The sequence below is a fragment of the Jaculus jaculus genome, chromosome 13, assembly GCF_020740685.1.
Source record: "Jaculus jaculus isolate mJacJac1 chromosome 13, mJacJac1.mat.Y.cur, whole genome shotgun sequence".
Classification (NCBI taxonomy): Eukaryota; Metazoa; Chordata; class Mammalia; order Rodentia; family Dipodidae; genus Jaculus; species Jaculus jaculus.
The window spans coordinates 43,392,398-43,418,700 of NC_059114.1; the positions used below are offsets into that span (position 1 = coordinate 43,392,398).

At 44.9% G+C, this 26,303-nt stretch overlaps 2 pseudogenes; both read left to right on the plus strand.

Moving 5' to 3' along the window:
* The first annotated feature begins 16,603 nt into the window (after positions 1 to 16,603).
* LOC101606794 lies at positions 16,604 to 23,308 on the plus strand (annotated as a pseudogene).
* Positions 19,515 to 19,614, plus strand: LOC123454322 (annotated as a pseudogene).
* Positions 23,309 to 26,303: the final 2,995 nt, after the last annotated feature.

Below are 26,303 nucleotides of genomic sequence, written 5' to 3' on the forward strand. Positions count from 1 at the left end.
ACAGGGAAAACACAGCTCCAGGTACATAGCAAAGGCCCTAGGAGGCAGTGCAGTGTGAACGCAGACTTTTCAGTTCGACTCCCTCTTTGGGCATTGCAGGAAGGTGGTGAGGGCCTTGGGGAGAGCTCCTGGCTGAGATCAGCGTGGCTAGAGCAGTGAGTCACAGCCAGCTCACAGGAAGCATCTTAATGAGATGTTCTAAGGGAGAGAAGGGGAGTGTTCCTGGCTGAGCAACTGAGAGCTGTGCGGACAGTTTTGGAAGTGGGCTCAAGAGCTGAAATCCACAGAATTCGATCTGAGTCCTGACAATGTGATGTAGTGGGCAGCGCGGACATGGCATACACAACGTTCTGCGTGCCCTTTCACAACCCAGCTTCCCAGGAAGGGAGACAGTACTGGCACATGTTTGGGAGTCCTGTTTTCCCTCCCCATGAAATTTTAAGAGCTCTTTAAGGACTGAGTTTATGTCTGCCTTATAGGTTGCTAACATTTCCCTCCAGCTCTCAATTGTCTTTTGATTTGGTTTTCTCTTCCAGAGTGCTTACTGACTGCTGTGCTGAAGATGGAACCCAGGACCTGGTACATGCTAAGCAAATGCTCTGCCACTGAGAAACACCTTCAATTCTGAGGGGCTGGAGAGATGGTTTAATGGTTAAGGCGCTTGCCTGCGAAGACTAAAGACCTAGGTTCAACTCCCTAGTACCCATGGAAGCCAGATGCACAAGGTGGCACATGTATCTGGAGTCCATTTGCAGTGGCTGGAGGTCCTGGTGTGCCCAGCTTTCTCTCTCACTATTCTGTCTCTCTCAATTTAGTAAATAAATAAAAATAATGAAATTTTATTTTGAGATAAAGTCTCACTATGTAGCCCAGGCTTACAATCCTCCTGCCTCAGCCTACATGGTAGCGCACACCTGAGCTTAATTCCCAACTGAAATAATATCTAGGAAAGTGAAGTATCCGCTCCTGGCCTCGGGTCGTAACTCTAACGCTTCATAAGCATGCGTGGCTGGTGGTGACTATATCGAGCAGGCAGGCAGGTAACACCTGTAGTCTGCAGTGTCACCTTCATTCCCAAGGCAGAAGCTCCAGCCTGCGTTGCTGTGGGGATGGGTTGCCCCTAAAGCTCATGTGGCAGAAGCTTGGTCCCCAGTGTGGCATGGTAGAGCCTGTGGAAACGTTCCTAGTGGGGCCTAGTGCAGGGTAATTAGGTCAGGTACCTTCACCCCTGGAATTCACGCTGTTCTTGACAAGTGAGCTGTGGCACATACTCAGCCCTTTCTGCAGGCAGCGGCTCCCTTTCAATTCTCCGTCATGTTGTGGTGGGGCCAGGTGCCTCTCATCAGACACCAAGCAGATGGGACTGCCTGAACTTGGACTTGATACTTCCTAAATGTGAACTAAATAAAATATTTTTTAAACAAGCACTCAGCTTCAGGTATTTTGTTATAGCAACAGAAAATGGACACATAGCCCCACCACATCCTTATTCCAATTTTCAGGAGAGAAAAAAAGTATGAACATTTTCCTTTCAGTGTGATGACCCAGAGGATGAATATGTCACTTCTGCTCACATTCCATTGACCAGGTTCAGTCACACTACCACATCTAGCTATGATGGAAGCAGGGAAACATAACCTATGTGCAGTGGCTAGGTTCAAAGTGAGATGGCCTATTACTCAAAGGAAGGCTGGGAGATTGGACACTAGGGAATTTGGCACCAGGGGCCACCCCGTCTCTCCCTTTAACCCATCTGACTGGCCTCCACAGCCCTCGCTGCGCAATCGTGGAAACTCGGCCCTCTTCCCAGTGCCTCTTTTCTTTCTGGGAGAGTGGAGATGAGCCTAGCAAGGGCCCATCCAGTCAGCCTGTCCCTGCAAGGCTGCAATCCCACTAATCTTCAGTCTCACGTTGTCCTATCAGTGCCCTTAAGGGCACTTTGAAAGACTGCCTTCATCTCAACCGAAAACTTTGCTCATCATTGTGATCAAATAGCAGGATTTATGTCGGCTCAGTTTTAGGGTGCAATCTATCATAACGGGAAGGCATGGAAGCAGGGAAAGCTTGCCGTGGCAGGAAGTGAGGCTGCCTGCCACACGACTAGGGATCAGGAAGCAGGGAGACTTAGGAAGCAGAGCCAGACGATGAATCTCCAGGTCCACGCCCCAGCGACCCACTTCCTCTAGCCAGGCTCTGCCTTGTAAAGGTCCCACAACCTCCCAAAACAGCACCCCCAGCTGAGAACCAAGCATTCAAACACTTCAGCCCATGGGGGAATGGTTCCCATTCAAACCATAACAAGGTCCTTTTATCTACTTCCCAGCTTTTCATTTCTGTTCCACACTCCAAAACTGCTCACCTGTATGGATGGGGACCAATGGGAGCTGGGGAAATGGACTGTCAGAACTAACGCAGCGAGGCTGCAATGTTATTATTTGCTGATCCCTTTTATACATGGGAACTGCGGGACTCTGGCATTCTCTCTGACTCACCTGGCTAGCGTGCACTTGCTCACAGATCTGCATTTCCTCTCACTGGGAAGCCCAACAGCTCCCCCTCTGCCCCAGAGAAACACCAGTACCTGCGCATGTGTAGCACAGATGACTAAGCATCTCCAGGGAGACAGTGCCTCCTGCCCTTCAGCCCGGGAAGGAGCCACCCGGTGCCCTAGGGATTCCCAGGCTCCCTTCCTCCCTTTCGAGGGTGGAGCGGGAACTGCTGCTGTGGGCTGGGCTGGGCGGGGGTGGTGCAGTTTAACAGCTTTTAAATCATTCATACCAGTCTTTCAACAAGCAACTGCTACGCTGTTAGAAAAATTTAAGAAAACACCTGCAAAGATTCGTGCTGAATGTCCATTATAACATTGTAAAATAGTGAAAAATTGTCAGTAGCTCCAGAACAGAGTTTTTGATTAACTATGGCGTTCATACAGCGTCAATTATTCATCTTCTAAAAGCTATGCTATACATGAGTATTTGTAGACATGGAAAAATGATCACACCACATTGCTTGGGAAAGAAATTGCACTACGGGCTGGGTGACTCAGCAGGTAAAGGTACTGCTGTGTGAAGTCTGCCACCCTGGAGTTCGATTCCCCAGGAGCCTCAGAAAGCCAAATGTAAAAAAAAAAAAAAAAAAGGCACAAGTATTTAATGTTTGTTTGCAGCAACAAAAGACCCTGCACACACACACACACACACAGAGAGAGAGAGAGAGAGGGAGAAAGGAAAAGAAAAAAATCATTTATTTTATTTATTCACATATTTGTGTGTATGGGTGAGCCAGGGTCTCTTGACCCTGCAAATAAATGAACAGCAGACACTTGCAACACATTTTTTTTTTTTTTTTTTGAGGTAAGGTCTCACTCTAGCTGAGGCTGGCCTAGCTATGGAGTCTCAGGGTGGTCTGGAAGTCACAGCAGTCCTCCTCCCTCTGCCTCCCGAGTGCTGGGATTCAAGGCTTGTGCCACCACGCCCAGCTTTTGCAACACATTTTTGTGTCTGGTTTTGCTTGGATGGCTGGAAAGTTGAACGAACCTGGGCTGACAGGCTTTGTAAGCAAGTATTTTTAACTTCTGAGCCACCTCTCCAGCCCCTGGTACCGTTTTTATACCAAAATATATGTACACAGTTGTTCATTACAGCTCCATTAACAATACTCCCAAGATGGGTGTGGTGGCTCATGCCTATACTTTTAGCACTCAGGATGCTGAGGAAGGATTGCAGTGAGTTCAAGGTTAGCTTGGACTACAGTGAGTTCCAGGTCAACCTGGACTAGAGTGAGACCATGCCACAAAAAAACAAATAAATAAATGCCCTAAACAGGAAATAGCGCCAAATGTTAATCAGCATCAGAACAGTTAAAATAAATTATTGCCTGATCATGCCATACAATACATTGAAAAAGAACAAGCTACTGAAACAGATGAATTTAACAGATTTAATGTTGAATGTAAAAAGGTTGATGCGCAAGAGTACATAACATATGATTCCATTACATGAAGGTCAAGCATAGGCCAAAAGGACTTAGGGTGATACCAACCAAGGTTTATCCTAAAGGATGGCATTGTTAAGGAAGGAGCATGAGTACTAGAGTCTAAGACTGTTCTACATTGGGTCTGTCCCAAAGACTTAGAATTCTGTTAGTCACATTTAAAAGGAAAGTGGAGGACTGCAGAGAGTGGTTAAGGTGTTGCACTGCAAAACCTAGCTACCCAGATTCAGCTCCCCAGTTCCCATGTAAAGCCAGATGCACAAAGTAGTGCATGTATCTGGAGTTCAAGTACAGAGGCTAGACTCTCCCTCTCCCTCTCTCTCTCTCTCTCTCTCTCTCTCCTTGCAAACAAGAAAATAAAAGTTTAAAAATTTCTTGAAAAGAAACTGGAGATATTAATTTAAAGATGTGTTTTATTTAATGAAAAATATATGGTAGCAGAGGCCAGTAAGGTAAAAAGGAGACATAAAGGGTAGAGAAAGGAAGGGAGGAGAATACTTAATAGGTTGATATTGTATATATGTAATTACAATGATTGTAATGGGGAGGTAATATGATGGAGAATGGAATTTCAAATGGGAAAGTGTGGGGGTGGGTAGGGAGGGAATTACCATGGGATATATTTTATAATCATGGAAAATGTTAATAAAAATTTTTAATTTAAAAAATATATCTATGTACATATATATATGTTATCATCATTTGAGTATTAATCTATGGTAAAAAAATTATTGATGATATATGCTGTTTTTTGATACTAATAGCCAATTATGTATTTACATTTGTAGTGAATCTCAGCTGCAATGAAACACCTTTCAATTACTCAGCAGCTGCTTGCAGTTGGTGGCTATAATATATATATATCTATATATATTAGTAAGGTCTTACTTTAGCCCATGCTGACTTGGGATTCACTATGCACTTCTGGGCTGGCTTTGAACCCATGGTGATCCTCCTACCTCTGCCTCCCCATGCTGGGATTAAAGGTGTGCACCACTATGCTCTGCCAGTACTGTATCTTGATCTGAATAGTAGCATCATGAAGGTATAGAATTGGGGATATAGCTCAGTAGTATGGTGCTTGCCTAGCACATGCGAGGACTTAAGTTCATTCCTCCAGCCCTGCATTAAAAACAAAAAACAAAAAACTGGCGGGGTGTAATGACACACGCCTTTAATCCCAGCACTGAGGAGGCAGAGGTAGGAGGGTAACTGTGAGTTTGAGGCCACTCTGAGACTACATAGTGAATTCCAGGTCAGCCAGGGCTAGAGCAAGATTCTACCTCAAAAAAAAAAAAAAAAAAAAAAGAAAAAGAAAAGAAAAGAAAAGAAAAAAACCCACTAAATAAAAATCTTTATAAACTGAGCATAGTGGCACATGCTTTTGATCCCAGCACTTGGGAGACAGAGGTTAAGTGGATCACTGAGTTCTAGGCTAGCCTAGGACTACAGAGTGAGTTCCAGGTTAGTCTAGGCTAGAGTAAGACCCTACCTAGAAAAAAAAATGAAACAAAAAAATTAAAATAAGGGCTGAAGAGATGGCTTAGCGGTTAAGCACTTGCCTGTGAAGCCTAAGGACCCCGGTTCGAGGCTTGGTTCCCCAGGTCCCACGTTAGCCAGATGCACAAGGGGGCGCACGCATCTGGAGTTCGTTTGCAGAGGCTGGAAGCCCTGGCGCACCCATTCTCTCTCTCTCCCTCTATCTGTCTTTCTCTCTGTTTCTGTCACTCTCAAATAAATAAAAAATAAGAAAAAAAATTAAAAAAAAAATTAAAATAAACTCTAAAATTTTGGGCTGTAGAGATAACTCAGCAATTAAGGCTGCAAAGCCTAACAGCCTTGTTTGATTCCCCAGTACTCACATAAAGCCAGACACACAAAGTGGCTTCACGCATCTGGAACTTGTTTGTAGTGGCTAGAGGCCCTGGCATGCCCATTCTCTTTCTGTCTGTCTTTCTTCTCTATGTCTCTCTCTGCTTGCAAATAAAATAAATAAAAATATTTTTTTAAAAAAATTATATATTTTATATATAAAAGTTATACTTCATGATATAAACATTTTTAAAAAGATTTGAATCATATCAAACATAAATGGAGCTTGTGATTGCTCAGAGCAGCTGACCAGCCCTTTCCAGGACTGAGGGGCACAGTTCAGGGATACAAGGGCAACCTTTCAAGTCAGCTGATTTACCTGCAGTATAGACATGTGACCCAGCGTGTGGCAGAGGAGGATGAAACCAGTTCCACTAAAAGAAAGAAGATCATGGGCTGGAGAGATAGCTTAGTGGTTAAGCACTTGCCTGTGAAGCCTAAGGACTTCGGTTCAAGGCTGGATTCCCCAGGACCCACATTAGCCAGATGCACAAAGGGTGCACAAGTCTGGCATCTGGAGTTCATTTGTAGTGGCTAGAGGCCCTGGCGTGCCCACTCTCTCTCTTTCTATTTGCCTCTTTCTCTATCTGTCTGATACTCTCAAATTAATAAATAAAAATAAGCAAAAAAATTAAAAATTTGTAAAAAAAAAAAAAAAAAAAAGAAAAGAAAAGAAAAGAAAGAAAGAAGATCAGCAACCTGACAGCTGAAGATGGAGCTCAGCTGGTAAAGCGTGTCCCTGGCATGCACAAGGCCCTGACTTCAATCCTTTGGACGAATGTTCTGATCCAAATAGGAATGAGAAGGGCCTCTAAAGGTGCCTTATAACTGTTTGCTCAGGTTTGAAGAGAATGTTCTGAAACTCACATCCCACATCCACTCACCAAGAAGGGACACAGTTTACCCGTGTACCACTTGAGCCTGACAGAATCCACCTGTATGATCTACTCTAAGCATTCTTTTTAAAAAATTATTTGTATTTATTTGCAAGCAGAGAGAAAGATACAGAGAAGAGAGGCAGAATAGGTGTGTCAGATCCTCCAGATGCTGCAAACAAACTCCAGATACATGAGCCACTTTGTGCATCTGGCTTTATGTGGGTGCTGGGGAACTGAACCCAGGTTGGTAGGCTTTGAAGGCAAGTGCCTTGACCATTGTGCCATCTCTCCAGCCCTACCCTAAGCATTCTTGACAGATAAAACACATGCCATATGATTTAAATGACTGTTGTAGACAACTCCATGTTGCTGGGATGAACATCCAAACCAGGCACAGTTTTGGGGGGAATGGGAGTTTTTCAGTTTACAGACCCACGGGAAAGTTCCATTAATGGTAGAAGAAGCCAGCCTTCTTGCACTGATCAAAACAAAGAGGAAAAACTGCAGCAAGCAAAGCACCAGCACTTGCCCACATACCTAAAAGCAGCAAGCACAAACCTGCAGCAAGCAAGGGCCCTGCCTGAGCTTGGACTGCTCTGCACCTTTAGTCTGGAATTCAGATTCACCCCCAGTGATACCTTAGGGCAGGATCCCAGGATCTTCCTCCAGTGACACCTCCTTTAGCTAGGCAGTTGGAGACCCAAGTTGTAAGCTTTAATAAAACACCTGACACTATGGGGGGAGGTGTCATACATTCAAACTACCTGCAGTAGCACATCAGTAAATTTTATTTATAATAAAATTGAAATAGCAAGGTGGGAGGCAGTCTCCAGACAGACTTCTTGGCATTAACCAGTAGTATGTTGAATTTCTGGCATGCTAACTAACTCCTTCAATATGTACTGCATATTTATTTAAAACCACATTTATAAGACCAGGAGTATAGCTCAGTGATAGAGTATTTTCTCTAGCATGTGTTAAGGTCATGTGTTTGATTCCCAGTGCTGGAAAAAAAATATGCAATTATGTGTATATAAGTATAGTAAGTGTGATAGACATCTTAGTTGGTGCCTCAGGATAAGGTCTCACCTACACTTTAACTTTATGCTTGGCTTGCTTTAACACAATGGGTCACCACAAGACAAGATGTTTTTCTTGTGGTTGCTAAATGCAATTTTCAGCTTCTTTATTAACTGATGCTTGCTTGCAGTTGCAGGGGAGGGAAAACACAGTGAGGGGGTGATTCAGGAAAGTTCTTGTTTTTTCTAAAATCAATTAAAATAACTCTTGTTTTTATAAGATTATGATTCCTGAACTTCTGAACTATAAAACTAAGATGTGAAATCTTGTGGTTTTCTCCTATAAAAAGAGGCTGGAAGTACAGCCTCGTACTGCATTCAGGCTCCTGAGTCCTGGATGTCGTCTCCTGCCAGCTAATAAAGAGTCCTTCTACTACTTGATGTCCAGGTGGTTTTCCCTGGGGGTCCTCAACCATAACATAAGTATATATGTATAAATAAATAATGTAAAACAAAATTCATGTAGCTAATGATAAAATTTAAAAGATGACCTTAATAAAAAGTATTTAAAGATTAATAACATACATGGGGCTAAAGTGATGGCTGAGCATTTAAGTGTACTTTCTACATAAGCATGTGAGCCTAGGGCCCTTAAAATCATGAATTGGTTTACTTTTTTCTTTTTTGGTGTTTTTGAGGTTGGGTTTCACTCTAGTCCAACCTAAAGTGGAATTCACTATGTAGTCTCAGGGTGGCCTTGAACTCATGGCTATCCTCTTACCTCTGCCTCCCAAGTGCTGGGACTAAAGGCATGTACCACCATGCTCAGCTTTTGAAATCATAAATTGGAATCTCCAGATTCTGTGTGAGCAGCTGGATGTTGCCACACATGTCTGTAACCCCCAGTCCTCCAAGAGAGCAAAAAACCCAGAAATCTCCATGGCTTAAGAAAAACAAGCTCCAGAAATCTTTAAGAAACTAGCTCAAATAAGAACTGGTGGAAGAGTGATGGAGCAGGACACCTGACATTTGCCTCCGGCCACCACAGGCCAGCGGCCCCACCCCATAGAAAAGCAAAGGGGCTGCAAACAAAGCAAGAAAAAAAAAAAAAAGCCAGGCATGGTGGCACATGCCTTTAATCCCAGCACTCTGGAGGCAGAGGTAGCAGGATTGCTGTGAGAATACAGTGGATTCCAGGTCAGCCTGAGCTAGAGTGAAACTACCTTGGGAAAAAAAAAAGAGAGAGAGAATCAAGAGAGGGGTCTAAAGGCACTTACCTTCAAACCTGCCTTCCTGAGTTCAATCCTTCTCAGCACACATCTGTCATCCCAAATGAGAGGCAGAGAAGAATCTAGAAGCTCCCAAGTAGCAGCTGCAAAAAGAGAGACCCTATGTCAGAGGAAGGTAGGAGAGGAGGTTGTCCTCTGATATCCACACATGTGCTGTGGCATGTGCACATCCAAACACACAGCATATACATGTACATATGCATATACACATTAAATAAGTAAATAAAATAATCGCATGAGATAACAGAACAGACATACAGTATCTGGCACACTGAAAATAGCAGTTTGGATATACTATGTACAATTTTATAACATTTGCTATAGTGTTTCTAAAACTTTCATTAGCAACATTTAACATTTATTGAGCACCTACTCTAAGTGCCATCCCTTGGATCTGGATGCCCAATGCCTTCACCTTCATTTTCCTTTGTGATACTGACCCTCACCCTTTGTTTCCTCATTAACATGTATTATATGAATGAGCTCATAAACAAGTAAACACTGTATGGAAGCTGCACTGACAGGTGGTCACAGGTCACAGGGAGAGTTCTCTAGCTGCAGGCAAGGCCATATCTTCTCTCAGAGCAATACAAACAGAAGATGGCAGGTTGCCTCCCTGGGTACCACCTCAGCAATATGCCAGCCTCATGGAGCTGCCCCATCCTTCTGGGTTTTCCTGAGAATGTGTAGAGTCAAAGACTGCTGCCGGGGCTGAAGAGATGGCTTAGTGGCTAAAGGCACTTGCTTGGAAAAACTATCAGCCCAGATTCAATTCCCCAGCACCCATATAAAGCCAGATGCAAAATGGTGCGTGCATCTATGATCCCAGTGCACCTATGATCATAGGCGATGGAGCCAAGAGAATTTGCAGCCTGGGCCGTCTAGTTTCACATTTGATTGCAGCCTGGCAGTACATTCACAAAGAAGGTGGAGCGCAGAAACCTTGAAGCTGTTCGCTAACCTCCACACATGTGGTACACACTCACATACTCACATACATATGCACACAAATGAATAAATGAATAAATGTTGAAAGGGGCTGCTGACCTCACTCACCCTCCTGCAGGTCCAGGGACGCATACTCAGCCATGGCAGAACTGACTTGTTATGGTTTCAATGTAAAATATTCCTTACAGGCTCAATGTTTCCACACTGGGTCCCCAGCTAGTGAGGCTGTTTGGGAAGGTTGTAGAATCTTTGGGGACTGTGGTCTAACTAGCAGAAATGGGTCAATGAGTGTGGGCCTGGAAGGTAGTATCCTCTTCTGGTTTAGGCCACAGCTTCCTGTAACCTGATGTTCCAAGATGTCATTGAGTCATGTCACAAGCTCCTGCTGCCACCAGCCCAGCCACCTCAGCCTCCGTGCTTCCGCCGCCATGATGGACTGTAGCCCCTGAACCATGAGCCCAGATCAAAGGAAATCTCTCCTTGTGAAGTTGCTTTTGATAGGTAAATAGTCACTGCAAGAAGAAAAGTAAATAACACATCACCTCATGGTGCCAAGCACAGAAAGAACTCTATCCCAGGCTCTGATGGTGCCTTCAAAGCTGCACTAGCCAGAGCCCAGCAGAAAGGAGTCCACAACTGCACAAAATGACACGTGGCCAGGCCCAACAAGCCCCTCTGGAAGAAGGGCAGCTCTCTCCTAAGCTTGCGACTCTTGCTCAAGGATTCCCAGGAGGGCAGAAGGAGGTCCAGTCAATCCTGAATCCGCTACTTTGGATATGGTACAAGAAGGCAGAGGTTAACTGGAGGCTAGGTGTCGTAAGGCTGAGGCCCCTGAGCAGTTGGAAGAGACGAGGCCTTTGCTATCTTCTGTCATGGGTAAGAGAGCAGTGCTTACTCAAAGGAGGGTCCTGAGGGCATCTCCTAGCTGTGCCTGCTTTTGGGAGGAACAAGGCTTGCCATTGGCTTTGCAGATGGCTTTATGTCCTCCTCTTAGCACACTTGTCTCTTCTTCATTGCAAGTTGATTTTCACATTCTGTTTCAAGATTTCATTCTCTCCTTCTCAACTGTGACCTTGTACAAAGTCATCCTTCCCCAGGACACTTTTCCACTGTCTGTCAGAAAATGATCATAATAGGGATTGAGGATATGGCTCAGTTGGTAGAGAACTTATGTAGCATGAACAATGCCCTGGGTAGGTCCCCAGCACTAGACACAATCAGCCATGGTGGCACATACCTGTGATCTTAACACCCAGGAGGCAGAAGGGCTTGGGGCATGGGGACTGTGGTCAAGCATTTCCATCAAGTAAAAAAGAAGCTTGGAGGGCTGGAGAGATGGCTTAGCAGTTAAGCGCTTGCCTGTGAAGCCTAAGGACCCCGGTTTGAGGCTCGGTTCCCCAGGTCCCAAGTTAGCCAGATGCACAAGGGGACGCACGCGTCTGGAGTTCGCTTGCAGAGGCTGGAAGCCCTGGTGCGCCCATTCTCTCTCTCTCCCTCTATCTGTCTTTCTCTCTGTGTCTGTCACTCTCAAATAAAATTAAAAAAAAATTTAAAAAAAAAGAAGCTTGGAGAAGCTCATCCAGGGCACAGCCTAGAGGGAGGCTGAGCTGCCAGCTGCTGTTGTTGAGGATCCTGTCAATGCCTGGACTCTTCTAGGTCCCTCTGAGGACTGTGTGACTCTTCTTTAGATTTCTCAGTAATCCTTTTTGTTTTTTAAATATTTTGTTTTAATTTATTTATTTGTGAGAGAGAATGGATGTGCCAGGGCTTCCAGCCACTGCAAACAAACTTCAGATGCATGTGCCACCTTGTGCATCTGGCTTACGAGGGTTCTGGGGTCTTGCTGTAGCCCTGGATGACCTGGAATTCACTGTGTAGTCTCAGGGTTGCCTCCAGCTCATGGCAATCCTCCTACCTCTGCCTCCCACGTGCGAGGATTAAAGGCGTGTGCCACTACACCTGGCCGCAGGAATCCTTCTTAACCTGAGCCCATTCATTACGCTGCTGACCCCCTCCAGAACAGTAATTCATGTGCTCATTTCTGTAGGTCCTACTTTGAGCGCTGGGATGGAGAACAGGAGGATGCAGGCCCACGTGGGCACACTCACTGCCTACCTCTGATGCAAGGGAACAGTTAAACCCATTATGAAAGGATTCTCCTGGGCTACAGAGTTGGCTTAGCAGTTAAGCCACTTGTCTGTGAAGTCTAAGGTCCCAAATTTGATTCTCCAGAATCTACGTAAGTCAGATACACATGGTGGTGCATGTGTCTGGAGTTCATTTGCAGTGCCTGGAGCCCTGGCATGTGCTCATTTGTGCTCCTCTCTCTCTCTCTCTCTCTCTCTCTCTCTCTCTCTCTCTCTCTCTCTCTCTCAAATAAATAAATAAGTAAATAAGATATTTAAAAGAAAAAGAAAATACAAAAGGATTCTTCCTTTGGTAAAATAATTCACCCAAAGCCTTCCTTCCCCTCCTTACCTCATTTTAGAAACTCTGTGGTTTCTATGTCCTGGTGCCTGGCCCACAGTAAACCCTGGGTAGTCATTAAATGAATACATGAATGATGTGATTTTTCCCCTTTATACAGAAAAGGAAACTGAACTTTCAAGGAGACTCAACCAAAAGTAAGCATGCGTTACTAACAAGTTGAAGAGCATGAATTCAAAACCACGCCAGTGTGTGTCTTCTCTCCGTTCTGCTATATTATCTTTCCTTATTTCCCCCAGAAAGAAACTTTCTTTTTCTTACATAGTAGAAAAACAAAGGTTCCAAGGTAAGATTCTAATGTCAACATATCACATTCTGATTTGGTGGTATCTCAAAAAGTTAAATATGGAATTATCATGCCATTCAAGAAGTCCACTGCCAAGGAGTTCAAAACAGGCAGTCAGGGAAGTATATCCACATGCATGTTCGTCGTGGTGCTATTCACCGGAATGCAAAGATGAACACAGCCAAATCCCCATCAGTAGATGATTGGATAAACAAATTGATGCACTATAATGTGGATGAACCTTGAAAGCATGCCAAGTGAAAGAAGTTAGAAAAAGCCGGATAGGGACTGGGGAGAGGGCTCAGTGGATAAAGTGCTTGCTGTGCAAGCCTGAGGGCCTGAGTGCGGATTCCTAGCACCCATGTGGAAGCGGGGCAGGGCGGTAGGTGACTGCAATCCCTGGGAGGACCCTGGAGACTTGCTGGCTAGCTAGTGTAGTCAAATCTGTGACTCCCAGAAGAACAGATTACAGGCAGAGGAAAGGCCTAAGTGAGGCCAGAGGAAGAGATTGAGTAAAAGAAGAGCAGGGGGGAGGGGGAGGGTCAATCAAAATTAGATATTCTGAATGAGACATATAAAAACCTACCGTTTTGGATAATGGCACATCCAGAAGCCATAGATTGTTACTAGAAAATTTTCAGTGCCAGGGATGGGATACCTTCCAGTGAGTTGTTGGCCAGGGAGGTTCCTGTTGCCTCTAAAACATTACAGGCTACTGACAAGGCCCTTGGTTTCCCACAAGCAAGAGATGGTAAGACACTATTGCTGAGGACTTCACATGCATGGGCGGCAAAGCCACTGAGAAATCAAGCAAGTGCTGAGCTGAAAACCTCCCTGTAGATCACAACTGACTGAAAGATGGAAAAAGCTGCACTTCATGCAACTCTATGAGAGACAGAAGTCATCAGCAGTGAAAATAATGGATACTGGAAACCTCAAGTTTGGCCAGACAGGCCAAATGATTGAATGGGTACAATAGGCATGTCTGCTCTGGGAGAAACCAACTGCTCTCTAATTGGACTAGAAGCTGACTCTATGGGAAGGAATACATGCTTGGTACTGAAAACCTAATCAAAAGCCTATGGCAGGGAAGTTCATGAGCCTTAGGGGTATAAAGCCTGCTCTTGTCTGGTTATATGCATATATTATGCTCACCAAACTGCCCAATAAGCACTATACTTATTGTTCATATTCATATATTAATTGTTACTCTCACTTTTGGTTAGAGAAGCTTCTCTTTTCAGGTGACAGTGACCCTGGGATGACCCGAAAGGCAACATAGTACTAAGAGGAAGGGACAGAGGAGTGTCCAGCACTGAAACATCTCTATTACACCCTCCAAGGCTCAGGGTTCATTGTGGAAGAGGTGGCAGAAAGAATGTAAGAGGAAGGGTACAACTCCTTATTATGCAACTGCCCAGACAGACATTGGTCTTGATACCCATGACCTTGCAGTTCCTTGCAATACCTTCACAAGACCCTCATAATAGGAGAAAAAGGTGATGACATCAAAATAAAAGAGAGACTAATGGAGAGAGGGAGGGGATATGATGGAGAGTGGAGTTGTAAAGGGAAAGTGGAGGAGGGAATTATCATGGCTTATTGTCTGTAAGTAGAGATGTTGTCAATAATAAAAATTATACATTTTTTTAAAGTGGCAAAAGTGATTAAGAAAGATACCAGACATCCACATGTGCACGCACACCTGTGCCCACACACATACAAACATGCATACACACAGGCACAAGCACCACATACATATACAATACAAAAAAAGAGAAAAGAAGTTGTATATGGTATGATTCATGTTAATGCAAACTCCCTAGAACAGGTAAATCCATGGAGATAGAACACAAATTAATGTTAACCAGGAAAGAAGGTGAGGGGGATGGGAATGGAGTCTGTGTCAGGCACATAGTTTCCTGTTGGGTAATGAAAGGATTTGGAGTTAAAGAAGACAGTGGTTTTACAACATTGTGAATGTCCTAAGTACCTCTGAATTATTCACTTTAAGATGACTAATTTCGAGGCTAGAGACGTGGCTCAGTTGTTAAAAGCACTTGCTTGCAAAGGCTGCTGGCCCAGGTTTAATTCCCCAGCACACATAAACCCTGAAGTGGCAAGAGGTCCTGGCATGCACATACTCTGACACTCTCCTTTCTATCTCTCTCAAGTAAAATATATTTAAATAAAATAAGATGACTAATTTGGGGGCTTTGGGATATAGCTTTGTGGTTGAATATTTATTTTCACAAAGCCCTGGCTTCAATCCCTCAGTATCCAACCAAAAAAAAAGAGACTAATTTGGTTATGTAAATTTTACTTCCATCATAATCTTTTTGTTGTTGATGTTTTGTTTTGTTTTCTGAGGTAGGGTCTCACTCTAGCCCATGGTGACCTGGAATTCACTATGTAGTCTCAGGGTGGCCTCAAACTCACAGCAATCCTCCTACCTGTGCCTCCTTTGTGCTGGGATTAAAGGCATGCTCCCCTATGTCCCAGCCCTCCATCATAAAGTCACTGAACTATGTATTTAAAACTGATTAAAATGGAGCTGGGCGTGGTGGCGCACACCTTTAATCCCACTTACTCAAGAGGCAGAGGGAGGCAGAGGTGGAAGGATCACCATGAGTTCGAGGCCATTCTGAGACTACATAATGAATTCCAGGTCAGCCTGGGCTAGAGCAAGACCCTGCCTCAAAAAAAGTAATACAAAAAAAAACTGATTTAAATGGTAACTTTTATCTTATGCGTACTTTACATTTTATTTATTTATTATTAAATTTTTAACTATATTTTATCTATTTGTTTAAGAGTGAGAAAGAAGCAGAGAGAGAGAGAATGGGCACGCCAGGGCCTCCAGCCACTGCAAACAAACTGCAGATACATACACCACCTTGTGCAACTGGCTTACATGGAACCTGGAGAGTCAAACTGTGCTCCTTTGGCTTTGCAGGCAAATGCCTTATCCGCTAAGCCATCTCTCCAGCCTATTTACTTATTTTTGTGTACTTTATTTCCAAGAAAACTCACATTCTAGAAGCTACCCTGATAGCCAGAAAGACCAAATGCTTCTCACAACACATTGCCTGGTCCTGGAGACCCCTAGGTCTTGGTTTTCTGGTCTGTCACATGGTTTTCTGGTCTAAGGCAGGACAGTGGAAAGGCCAGGGCACAGGGAGCTTGAGCTCAAACCCTAGGTCAGCCCTGACTAGGAAGAGGACCTTGGATAACCTTACGTACCTGTGAATGTAAGTCACTTACCAGAAAAGCAGCAGTAGCCATGCCTAGTCCCTAGTTCTTTTACTTAGTTCTAGGGACTAAGTAAAAGAAAATGGGTACAAAATCCTTGGAATCATGCCTGGAACACGGTCAATACTCAGTTGGTATGAGGAGGGTGATACCTGTCCAGTGGGCTCCACCTCTCCCAACTTCCATTTCTCAATGTTTACCAACTTGTACTGCAGATCTGTTTCTTGATAGGAAAGGATAAGAGACTGACTCCCAAATGAGGATGCTTCAAAAAATTATCTACTGTCTATCGGTCTGCCTATCTCTTTATCTGCATATCTGTCTATCTATTTATCTATCTATCTATCTATCTATCTATCTATCTATCTATCTATCTGTGTGTCTGTCTGTCTGTCTGTCTGTCTGTCATCTATCTATCTATTTGTGGTGGGGAGGAGGGAGTGCCAGGATCTCTTGGCACTGCCAGATGCTCATGTCACCTTTTGCATCTGGCTTCTCATGAATATTGGGGGGTTGAACCTGGGCCAACAGGGTTTGCAAGAAAATGTCTTTAACCACTGAGCAATCTACCCAGCCCCCATGAAGAAGCCTTTTGTGATGAAAGTGCAAGTAAGTTATGGAGAACCCCTCTTGGTTTTTTTTCTCCATCAGCAGTGGAGAGCTCCCAGGAACTGAATGTTCCACAGAGCAATTAGGATAGCTTCTAGTCTGGCTGCTTGCACAATCCAGTATGCTTATAATGAGCTCTGAAGAGTTCTGTTCTCAGCATTCTCTGTGTAGAAGACATTGCACCTCACCAGCAGCAAGATAGGCTTTTCCCACCCAGGCTACTTCCTGTGCTCTGTGCTGTGTAACATATCCTGAGATCTAGGGAAGCCCACCCCCACAGATGGATAGCCAGGCTTACATGACCACCATGTTTCACAGGGGTCACATCTCAAACCTATCTGTGCCCCTGGCCAGGGCTAGGCCACACATTCATTTATTTAAAAATGTATATTTTATTTATTTATTTATTTGACAGAACGAGAAAGCGGGGAGAGAGAGACAGAGAGAGAGAATGGGCATGCCAGGGCCTCCAGCCATTGTAAACGAACTCCAGACGCATGTGCCCCCTTGTTCATCCACCTAATGTGGGTCCTAGGGAATGAACCAGGGTCCTTTGGCTTTGCAGGCAAACACCTTAACCACTAAGCCATCCCTCCAGCCCCATTCAATTTTTTTTAAATCATTACTTTAAAAATAATTAAAGTTACTCAGTATGGGTAAATAATGTAGCAGAGGCTACGGGATATAGCGCTCTAACAGCATAAAAAGGATAAGCTATAGGAGAGAAGACTCCTGCTCGTTGCCTCTGGTTCCCTCCCCTAAAGAGAGCACTGTGACCTTGTCTAGAGACAGTGCCTGGCTGTATCCATCCGGACCTCCTTCATCCTAATGCATATTTTAGCACAAGTGATAGCATATACAAAGCTTTGCATCTTTTTAACTTAACTATCCCCTTTTTTAATTTAACTATTGTGATGGTCTCCCTATAAGTTTATGGAACTGTATCCTTTTATGCTTTCTTTCTATCTATCTATCATCTATCTATCTATCTATCTATCTATCTATCTATCTATCTATCTATGGTACTGATAATTGAATCCAGGGCCTCAGGTATGCTAAGAAGCATTCTACTACTGAGTTACATCCCCAGCCCTTTTGTATTTTTTTTTTTTTTTTTTTGAGAGCGACAAACAGACAGAGAGATAAAGAGGCAGACAGAGAATGGGTGTGCCAGGGCCTCCAGCCACTGCAAACGAACTCCAGACTCATGTGCCACCTTGTGCATCTGGCTTACGTGGGTCCTGGGGAATCGAACCTCAAACCAGGGTCCTTAGGCTTCCCAGGCAAGTGCTCTACCATGAAGCCATCTCTCTTGGCCCCCTTTGTGTATTTTTCATATGGAGACAAGGTCTCATTAAGTAGCTCAGCCTAGCTTTGAACTCACTGTTGGTTCAGGCAGTCCTTGAGTTTGTAAACCTCCTGCTTCAATCTCCTGAGTAGCTCCTAGACACCCAGACCTGGATAACAGTCCCCACCACCACCACTTTTTGAGGCAGGGTCTTACTCCAGCCCAGGCTTACCTGAAACTCACTCTGTAGCTTCAGGGTGGCCTCGAACTCACAGCTAACCTCCTATCTCAGACTCCCCAGTGCTGGGATTAAAGGTGTGCACCACCATGCCAGCCTAACAGTGCCCCTTTCAAGGGCTGCACTTTATTCTATCTTATGGGTGGACAAAACTGTATTCAACTGGTTTCTGATGGACATTTTTGGTTCTTCTTATATTTTTAACAAGCCTAGTCACAATGAACAAATGCCTTCCAGAGAGTACATGTCCTGGTTGGGGAGGAGCTTCCCCCCCAGCCTTTCCTTGCCCACACAGAATTGTCTGCACACACCTGACACAGGTAGGATTTTGTCCTATGACTTGCATTGACTTTGTCAAGAGCCCCTGAATGCGCCTTGTTCTACACGTATCAATACCGTCGAAACTGTCTGACCTGTTCTCCCTCCACAGCTACTGGCACTTAAGATAGCACTTTGCTGAAAAGTTATCTCAACAAAGAAAGCGAAAAAGTCCCTGCTGGTTTGAAGCAGGCTGGGCTAGGGGCAAACAGACACAGACAGAGAATTAAATTCATATCCAGGAAAGAAAATGCAGTTCTCAGCAGTAAGCACAGTTAACAATCAGTGTGAAAACCAGCCAGTCAGCAACAGTTTCACTTCAGTAACTACTCCAGGAAGTAAGCCAGAAAGACGGCCAATCAGGGCCACCTCTCGAATAAGCAAGCATCTACTCTGGTGACGTAGCTTCTAAAAAGGAATCAAAGTAGTCTTACTCTGCTGTGCTAACACAGCTGAAAGTCCCAAGATATCTCTAGACTTCCTATTTTGAAAGCCTGCCCACCTCTGAACACCAAGCTTCCCAAAGCCTTACATAAATCAATCCTGGGGAGGCTTTGCCATATGTGTATAGCTTTCTCCCTCTCTCTCTCTCTCTCTTTCTCTCTCTCTCTGTCTCTCTCTGAAACAGTGAATTCATCTTTCTTGCATCAGATGCCAAGTTTAATTTGATGCAATCCTTTTAATAGCTGGACCCCCCCCCCCCACCGCAGCCACCCACCCTTGTTTATGGTTTACTGTGAGTGACAGGTGACTGAGGCGTTATAAGCTTAGCAAGTTCAGAATCTTCCCGTCATTGCAGAGGTTTATATCATTTTGTTATTTGTGCGAATAGGGACCCATAAGTGCCCAAAAAGTAAGTGTAACTTTTCTGAGCAATAGATATTTCTAAGATGAGAAAAAGGTCCTTTTGAAGCTCTTGGTACAGCATGCACTGTTTGTTTAATATAAAAACAGTGGGAAGGCAAAATAAATGAACATATAAGTTATAAAAGAAATTAATGGTTTCCTCAACCATACTAAAGGCACTGATAAACTGATTACTTAGTGTGAGCATATGTACTGAAATTGGAAAGATACAGAGATTAGCATGGCCCCTGCGCAAGGATGACACAAATTCGTGAAGCGTTCCATGTTAAAAAAAATAATTTATTTGGCATGTGTATATGGTGTGTGAGCATGCACACACACACACAGACCCACACACACGTACATATGCCATGTTATCTATGTGGGTCAGAGGACAACGTTCAGGTCAGCCTCACCACCAACCTCATTTTGAGACATGATCTCCCTTTGTTCTTGACTGTTCAGTTTGCCAGAGTAGCTGGTCTGTGAGCTTCCAGGAAATGCTCCTGTCTTTATCCCCCTTCTAGCCTTAGGCCTACCAGAGCCTCACGCTTTTATGTCGTCTGGGGGTTCAGATCCAAGTAATTAGAGTTGTGTGGCAAGAGCTTTGTCTACTGAGTCATCTCCTTAGCCACAAATTTTTTTGATTAAGCGAAATCCAGAAGCTGGGCGTGGTGGCACACAACTATAAACCCAGCATTCAGAAGGCCAAGGCAGGGGGACCATCTATGACTCTGAGGCCAGCTTGGGCTGTAGGGTGAAGCCCTGCAACAGACAAACAAGAAATTCAGAGGAGCAAGATAATGGAAATTCGCCGCGGTGGCAAAAGGCTTTAATCTCAGCCCTTTGGAGGCTGAGGCAGGAGGATTAAAAGTTTGAGGCCACATAGATTGTTGTTAGAAAGTTTTCAGTGCCAGGGATGGGATACCTCCAGTGAGCTGTTGGCCAGGGAGGTACCTGATGCCCCCAAAACATTATAGGCCATTGCTGAGGACCTTGGTTTCCCACCAGGGATTGATGGTAAGACCCTACTGGTGAAGACTCCACGTACTTGGGCTGCAAGGCCACTGAGAAATCCTGCTGGAACTGAGCTGAAAACCTCCTCCATGTAGACCAGCAGACAGAAAGCTGGAAGAAGCCATTCTACATGTAGTTCAATGGGAGAAAGAGATACCACCAGTGAAGATACCCAACAGTGGACACTGCAAGCCTTATAATTGGCCAGCCAGGCCAAATGAGCCAACGGGTACAATAGTGGCATGTCTGTCATGGTGGAAACCAACAGCCCTCCAATTGGACTGGAGGCCCGCTCCATGGGAGGGAATACATCCCTGATACTGAAAATCTAAAACAGGGGTAGTCATAAGCCCTGGGAGTGTAACGTCTGCTGATGTTTGGATAAGTGTATATACTATGCTTATCAAACTGCCCAGTAAGCACTTCTCTTAATATTTATACCCTTATATTAACACTACTCTCACTTTGGGTAGAGAATCTTCTCTTTTCATTTTTTTTTTTAATTTTTTAATTTTTTATTTATTTGAGAGCTACAGACACAGAGAGAAAGACAGATAGAGGGAGAGAGAGAATGGGCGTGCCAGGGCTTCCAGCCTCTGCAAACGAACTCCAGACGCGTGCGCCCCCTTGTGCATCTGGCTAACGTGGGACCTGGGGAACCAAGCCTTGAACGGGGGTCCTTAGGCTTCACAGGCAAGCGCTTAACCGCTAAGCCATCTCTCCAGCCCGAGAATCTTCTCTTTTCAGATGGCAGTGACCTTGGGATAACTCAGAAGGTATCATAGTGCTGGAAAGAAGTGACTGGAGTACTGAGTAACCTCTCGATCACACCTTCCAAGGCTCAGGGTCTAATACGGAAGAGGTGGTGGAAAGAATGTAAGAGCCAAAGGAAGGGTAGGACTCCTTACAACATTCTCCTCCAGACACAAAATGGCCTGGATATCCATGACCTCACTGTGTCTGACACTACCTACACAAGACCATCATAAGAGGAGGAAAAGATCATGACATCAAAATAAAAGACTGATTGAGATGGGGAGGGGATATGATGGAGAATGGAATTTCAAAGGGGAAAGTGGGGGTGGAGGGTATTTCCATGGGATATTTTTTAAATCATGTAAAATGTTAATAAAAATTGAGAAAAAAAAAGTTTGAGGCCAACTTGGGTTGCATATTTAGACTTTGTTTCTAAGGACGAGGAAGACACAGAACATGTAAGGGCTTACATGAGTATCAACTATTTGGACTACTGACAGAAGTATTTTCTAGGTCTAAAGCTGCACGCACTTTTGAAATGCTATAGTAAGAGCAAGTGACAAGATAAAAGTGGTAATATCGAGCTCCAACCTAGACCCTCCCTAACAGCTGCCCTGCCCCGGGTCCCTTCCCCCTTCCCTCTCCTCTCCTCTCCTCTCCTCTCCTCCCCAGTCCCTCTCCGGTTGGGCTCCTGGCCCGTGGCTCTTCCTCCCTTCCTACCCTCCCCGGCCCCCCAGCTGCAGCCTCTGCCCGGCGCCCTGTGGCGATAGAGCTTCCGCAGCGGCGTCGGGCTCCGCTCTCGGTGGGGCCCAGTGCCCGCGCCATCTCCCGGGCCTGGGCTTGGAGTCTGATGGCCTTCTCGGGTCCCCGGAGCGCACAGCCTCTTACTCCCGGGTCAGCACCCTCACCCAGACCATGCATCGGCAGGGAGACCCCAAAGTGTCTGGTAGGGAGCCTGCCCTTCCGGAGCCGGTTGGACGCCTATCCCTGTCCAGGCGCTCATCTGAATCCTCCCTTTCGTCTGAGTCCTCGGAATCTTCTGATGTAGGTCTCTGCAAGGATACCCCCAGCCCTACGGGCGGATGGCCGAGCACATGTTTGAACAGGCTATTGAGGCAGCCAGTCAGGTCATTCAAAATGAGCAGTTTCCAGTCCTCTCCAGTAAGGCTGCTGGGCCACAGCCCTGTGCTACAGAACATCACTAACTCGCGAGCCCTAAACAGCTGGAGGAAGAACGAGGTGTACAGCAGAATTGTCAGCAGTCCTGGGGAAGACAGAGGGAGTGACAGATTTGTTTTTAAGATGCCATGGAAGCCTACTCGCTCCAGCCCTGGCCAGGCTCTGGCAGAGTGGTCAAGACTCTGGATAAGGAGGAAGAACAGGATCTCATCATGTTCAGCAAGTGCCAGCGGCTCTTCCGCTCTCCATCAGTGCCCTGCAGAGTGATCAGCCAATCCTCAAGAGGACAGAGAGGCCCCAGGACAGGGACATTCCTGTCCAGAGCAAGCGGAGGAAGAATGTGACCCCCCTGGAAGAGCAACAGCAGCGCCTAAAGCCCACCTTTTCCATTCAAAGTCCCTGTGTCATGAAGAGATTAAGAGCATCCTGGACAGTGACCACCGTGGACTGATTGGGGATTACTCCAAGGCTTTCCTCCTGCATGCTGTGGACGGCAAACACCAAGACCTTAAGTACATCTCACCAGAAACCATGGTGGCCCTGTTGATGGGCAAGTTCAGCAACATCATGGAGAAGTTTGTGATTGGGGACTAAAGATACCCCTATGAGTATGAAGGTGGACACCTCAAGACTGCTGTGAACTTGCCCCTGGAACAGGATGCTGAGACCTTCCTGCTGCAGGTGCCTAGACAAGAGAATCATCCTCATTTTCCACTGTGAATTCTCATCGGAGCGTGGACCCTGCATGTGCCGGTTCATCAGGGAACGAGACTGTGCAGCTAACGACTATCCTAGCCCGTACTACCTGAGATGCATATCCTCAATGGCAGCTACAAGGAGTTCTTCCCACAGCTCCAGAGCTTCTGTGAGCCCCAGGACTACCGACCCATGAACCACGAGGCCTTCAAGGATGAGCTGAGGACTTTCTGCCTCAAGACACGTAGCTGGGCTGGAGAGCAGAGTTGGAGGGAACTCTGTAGCCGCCTGCAGGACCAGTGAGAGCCAGCCTCGATCCTGCCACTGTTTCTCCTCATGGGACCTGGAAGTCCCAAGGGTCTGTGGTGCCAAGGGCCTGCTAGAGACTCCAGGTGCTATCAGGGGCGAAAAACGGTGTGGGTGTCACATCTATGTGCCCCTTTCCCCAATTCTTTTGTCTCACTCCACTTATTTTCTATATTCTGGTGCCACTCCCAGTCTTGAAGACCCCAACCTGGTGGGTGAATAGTAGCCCAGAAGAAATGTTTTGTGTTCAGTGGGAGCCTTTTTGCTGTCCTTCCTTATTGGTGTTAACTCTGTCTTCCTGTGTTCAGAAAAGTGCCTTTGTACATGTCAGCTGAGGCTGGGGTCCGCTCTTTGAGCATGACACAGGCGGCCCCTCCCTCTGCACTCTGCGGGAACACTGGGCTGTGCCTGCTCTTCTCTCTTGTTTTCCACATACTCACCTCAACGACATAAACTCTGAAACTCTCCTATTTTCTTACTTGCAGATTTGATATTTGTTTGTCTGACTTACACTGTCTCAAGACACATTCACACCTGAGTAGGCTCCCCTACACAGCAGGGGCTAAAGATTCAAAAGACTCTGACTTTCGTTACTCCAGGAAGGATATTCTCCTTGCCCGCTCCCCACCCCCAGGTCAAGAGCAAAAGCCTGAACTAGGAGCCCCTGCTGTGAACCCGGGCCTAACTGGTCAAAAGTTGCTGCTGCCCTGTTGTACGTGGGTGGGTAGAAGGATATGCAAAGACTGAGTTGAATGAAGCATTTTATTGAGCATGGTGGCCCACAGCATAACAAAAATTTTTACTCCTAATGTTTGGAAATGTTCAAGAGGCAATGTTATGGAAGCAGCTAAACCAAGCCACCTCTGGATTCAGAATCTCTACATGTAGGAAGGGCTATCTGGAAGGCCCCAAGGAGTCATCCATTAGGCCCTTCATTTAATAAAGCACTTAGCGGGGGTTGGGGGGAAGAGTATTACCATGGGATATTTTTTATAATCATGGAAATTGTTAATAAAAATTGTGAAAAGATAAAAAAATAAAATTAAATAAAATTTTAAAAAATAAAGCACTTAGCAAATTAAATAATGAAAAACAAAAAAGTGGTAATATCTTCATTTATTATTATAGAGATTACCCAATATCTACTTTGTATGTCATAGCCACAATACCAATAACTCAATACAGAAACAACTTTTGTATTTTTCTCATAAAAAGGGCTTTTTAAAATATTTTTTTTATTTATTGCTTATTTATTTATGAGAGACAGTGGGCAAGCCAGGGCCTCCAGCCACTGCAATTGAATTCCAGATGCATGTGCCACTTTGTGCATCTGGCTTACATAGGTACTGGGGAATTGAACCTGGGTCCTGAGGCTTCGTAGGCAAACGCTTTAACAGATAACTCATCTCTTCAACCTGAAAATGTCTGTTTTTAGGCAAGTAGAATCCTTTCCAGATGAGACCAGAAACAATAGCAATTATTTCATGCAAAGACTTCTATCAAGCAAGCAGTTAATGAGAAAAACTTCACTGCATTTGTTGGAAATAATATAAACAAAACTTTCAGTCAATGTTTGCATCAAGGTACAAACAACGTTTATTCACAGTTGAAGCAAAGCATGAATGGTTTTATTGGCTGTATCAGCTGTCTTGCCATAATCTGTACAATGTTGCACAAATAGCATCTGATGTCTTCCACGGAGGTTGAAGAAATTGCCATGAAATTGTTTGTCTGCTTCAGCATTTATAATGTGCTAACTGAGCAACTGTAAGGTTTTTATGATTTCATTGGCAGTGAGAAGTTTTCATTTCTCTCACATTTAAAAATCCATTAGCAGGCTGGGGAGATGGCTTAGTGGATAAAGTGCTCTCTGCGCAAGCCAGAGTACCTGAGTTCAATTCCCCAGGCCCCATTTAAAAGTCAGGAGCTATGACAGGGTTCTGTAATCCCAATATACTAACTGTGAGATGACAGACAGGAGAATTTCCTGGAATCGCATGGTCAGTCCAACAAAGAACAACAGTGGAGCGAGTATACAGAGGGAGAAACCGTGCTTCAAAATGAGATGGAAAGATGAGAGCAACCCTAAAGATGTTCTCTGACCTCCACAAACACATGTACCCACCCTCACATGCCTACATACACAGACACGCGCGCACACACACATACACACACATCTTTTTAAATTCCACTGGAAACTTTTATTGTGCTTTTTTGGTGTGTGACATTTTTACTGATTGATTTGCAAGCAGACAGATAGAGATGCACAGACAGAGAACAGGCATGACAGGGCCTCTATCCCAAGAGCTGGGATTAAAGGCGTGCACCACCGTGCCCAGCTCCACTGACAATCTTTAACAAATGAGGTTGAGAGAATCTTTGTTTATTTGAAGTACTATTAATTCTAAAGAAAAGGACCCCCAAATTTTTAACTCTCAATAATCCGTTGAACCAAGCCTAATTATTTCTTGTTCATAGTGTTTAGTCAAATGACAGGATTATGCAAAATTGAAGAGCAAAGAGTGTTACTGAGTACTGAGCTGCTGAAAGAACAAGAGTCCATTTCAAAGCTCCTTTTTGTCAGTGACATTTTAAAAAAGCATCCATGCTGGGTGTGGTGGTCCACACCTTTAATTTCAGCACTTGGGAGGCAGAGGTAGGAGGATCACCATGAGTTTGAGGACACTCTGAGACTACATAGTGAGTTCCAGGTCAGCCTGGGCTAGAGCAAGACCCTACTTCAAAAAAAAAAGTCATTCATAAGGAGATTCAATGCAGCCCTGAAGAATGGAAAAACAAGTTATGTTATAAAAGATGGCATTGTGGAGCTGGAGAGATGGCTTAGCAGTTAAGTGCTTGCCTGTGAAGCCTAAGGACCCCGGTTCAAGGCTCGGTTCCCCAGGTCCCACATTAGCCAGATGCACAAGGGGGTGCACGCATCTGGAGTTCGTTTGCAGAGGCTGGAAGCCCTGGCGCGCCCATTCTCTCTCTCTCCATCTGTCTTTCTCTCTGTGTCTGTCGCTCTC